Source organism: Elaeis guineensis, chromosome 11 (assembly GCF_000442705.2).
Source record: "Elaeis guineensis isolate ETL-2024a chromosome 11, EG11, whole genome shotgun sequence".
Lineage (NCBI taxonomy): Eukaryota > Viridiplantae > Streptophyta > Magnoliopsida > Arecales > Arecaceae > Elaeis > Elaeis guineensis.
Window position 1 is genome coordinate 23,257,855 of NC_026003.2, and position 3,548 is coordinate 23,261,402.

General features: G+C 34.3%; 1 pseudogene; it reads left to right on the forward strand.

The window, feature by feature from the left end:
* The first annotated feature begins 2,031 nt into the window (after nucleotides 1–2,031).
* LOC105034380 (uncharacterized) lies at nucleotides 2,032–2,778 on the forward strand (annotated as a pseudogene).
* The last annotated feature ends 770 nt before the right edge of the window (nucleotides 2,779–3,548 follow it).

Sequence of the window (3,548 nt, forward strand, 5' to 3'; positions counted from 1 at the left end):
AGTGGAGGGCTACTGCAAGCGCAGCAATAACCTTTTCAAAATCCCCTCAGATGATGCTTTTAGACCATTAAACTGATGAGGGGCTCTTCCAAACACATTCTCTCATGCACTCTAATCATTCTCTAAATACAATCTAGCTAAAAAAAATAAAGGGGAGTGGAGGGCTATTGCATTCATAGCAACAATCCTTCTAAAATACTCTCAAATGATATTATAAAACTCAAAAAATAAAAAAAAAATAAAAAAAAAAGAAGAAAAATCTTAGACCTACCCTTTCGAACCTTTTCCAAGCCATTTCCTACTTTCCTCGCTGCCCCCACCCATGGGTCTCCATCATCGAAAAAGAGAAAGAAATTGTACAACCTATATGGAAAAAGGTCTTATCTTTTAAATTTTTCACTTTTTTTTTGTTTTCGATGATTTTTCCTATATCTTTGCCTGGTGTTTGCTTTACTTTTTCTATTCGCAGGAGTGTCAATTAGGTGGGAGGCTCAGAGCGGTGAATAGAGAAGTTTAGATCTATCTTAATCAGATGAGAGGTTTGGAATAGACGAGGTAACTCTTTCCCTCCCTCTTAATAAAATTTATTGAAATCTATTATTTTTTATAAATTATTTTTTTATTATTATTTGATAGTTAAAAAAATTTATTATTATCTTGTTGTTGATTTGATTTCACGATTAGACAGCTTGAAAGTAATTAAATGATAAAAAAAATTATTAGTATAAATTTAATTTAATAATTATAGGTCCTATCTCAATGGATTTTTAATAATAAAAATAATATTTATGATATCGATATATTTTTTTTATTAGAAAAAAAATGAGTTATGGCTATCTATTTTTTGTGGATGATTTTTTTCTATAAATATTTAATTTTTTTAGTTATAATTGCATAAATGGATATTATTAAAATTTTGTTAAGAAAGAAATTTAAAAAAAAATTATCAAAAAATTAAGATTGCTTAAATCAATATACAAACTTGAGGTTAATATAAAATAACAAAGTTATCGGCCATACTTTGAAAATAAGATTGTGAATCTCATTTTATTTTTTTATTGTTAATTTTTTATTATATTTTAAAAATATGTTACTATTTTTATAGCTTTTGATTTTTAGGAAAAATAAATTTTAAGTCTACATAGGAAAAGTTCTTGCCTTTTAAGTTTTCCATCTTTTCTTTGTTTTCATGGATTTTTCGTATGTTTTTTTAATTTTTTTTCTTTACTTTTTTCCTTCACAGGAGTCTCAATTGAGTGGAGGTTCGAAACGACTGAATCGAAATGTTTAGATCCATCTCAATTGGATGGGAGGCTTGATGCAACCGAGATAACTTTCTCTCTCTCTTCTTAATAAAATTTATTATAATATATTATTTATTATAAATTAATTTTTATTATATTTGATAGTTTAAAAAATTATTATTATTTTGATACTAATTTAAAGTAAAATTTTAAAATCAAAGATGATATTTAATGTCTTATAACATGATGTATGTAGCTGTTTGTTGTATCACTGTTGGATACTAACTATTTTATATTAAATAATTATATATTTTTTAAAAAATAAAAATAAGATTAAAATATTTTTTAAAATAATAATTATATATTTTAAAATATAATATTTTTTTAAAATTATTATATTTAATTAATTATTTATTATTATTTAAATAAAATCCACTGTATAGTGTGGCTTCCTTGCTCGTGCATCATAATTTGTGATGGAAACATGCAACTATATCGCATATTCTTGCACCAAACTTTGATGCCTGCCGTCCACTCCTCTATATTTCAGTAAATTGGTCCACTGAATTCATGCACTAAATGAACTATGCATAGATATTGGTGCACATGAATGTCATCAAAATAATTTTTTCATTATTATCTGTTATTATCTATTATAATACCATACCAACGTCATTATAAAAATCATTATTCTCATATTTACTTAAAATCACACATTAAAAGCAAATAATAGACGTTATAACGGCAATGAAAGGCTTCCGGGGGTTCCTTTATCAACTGATAAACGCCGTTATGGAAACCCGAGCCAGACCAAACGGATGAGTAGATGACGCCATGGACCAGTGTTTGGTTCCTCGTTCTTCTCATCGCCCGGGCCTCAATATCTAATTCCGACTATTTTAACTCCCCGATAGACCGACCCCCCACCACCGTCATCTTCCCTCTCGATCTCGATGGGGCTCAATGTATCGAAGCGAGTGGAGAAATCCCTCCGATCCTCCCCGGACTTCGACGCCGCTTGCCAGTCCGTCTATGATCGCTGCCTCGCTGACGCCCAGCACGCCTTCCCCGGCGTCCGCCCCTACCAGCTCGCCACGCCGCCGCCCGCCTCCACGCCACCCTCTCCGCTTCCCTTCCCCTCGTCCGGAGATGGGTCCCCTCGCCCCCGGCGCAGGCCCAGGTCGATGCGGCGCTCCGGCGGGTCGACCCGGAAGCAGAGGCCCTGGGCCCGGCGGAGTTCCGGGCCTTCTCGGCGGAGCTCTTCAAGGATGCCATCCTCGCCGGCGCCGGGTCGGCGGTCCTCTGGCGTGTCCCGATCGGTGTCGCGGGGATCGCCGGCGTCGGGATGGTGACGCATGCGGGGGCGGAGGTCGTCGGGAGGGTGATGGGAGTTTACGCTGCAGGAGTCGTCGCCGCTGTTTTTCTCAGCTTGTCCTAAGCCCAGGGCTAGGGTTGTAGATCTTGTAAATTTTAGTGGCACCGGACTAGGCCAAGCTTTTGTTATTTTGAAGTCAATCTTATGTGTTATAATTTATACTTTGGTATCGGCGATAATTCTCTCTCTTATTTGCTAGTGCTTCAAAACATTAAAACTATGGATGTAAATGGATCAGATAGGATCGAGTCATAAGTAATTCTGATTCGATTTGATTTTTTAATTAAATCTAAATATTAGATCCAAATCCAGTCCAATAAAAAATCAGATCAGATTCATGATCAAATTTCTTAATTCAATATATCATTCGAATCAATCGGATCCGTATATGACCCAGCCTCAATCCATGAAATATGGATCTGGTTCAGATCTGAATTATAAATAATAAGATCAATAAGTAGAAAATGTATAAACAACTTTATTTGCACTACAAATTTTGATCATGATGCATGAGACTATGAGAACCTCCATATCCTAGACTCCATCGAAGTATCTAAAAAGCCTAATCACATTTTCTTCATTATTGTCTGACTTGGTTAATCTAAATTCAAAATATTCTAACAAAATTTTAAAAGATAAGGATCTAAAAATCAATAAAATGCATTTTCAAGAGCAACATATATTAAAGCAGTCTTGATCAAAATTAATATTCATGTAACATAGGAACAGAGAGATATGAAGGATGGGTTTGGATCGGATCGAGTTAGATCGGATCATTTATCTCAAGATCCAAATCAACCCAAAAGTCTCTACGGATTGGATTGAATCGGGTCAGATCAAATTTAGTAAATCCAGACCCGATCTGAAAAATAAAATGGGTTCAATTTTAGAATCTGACTAGAATCTATGGATTCTTTAAAATGATTTGG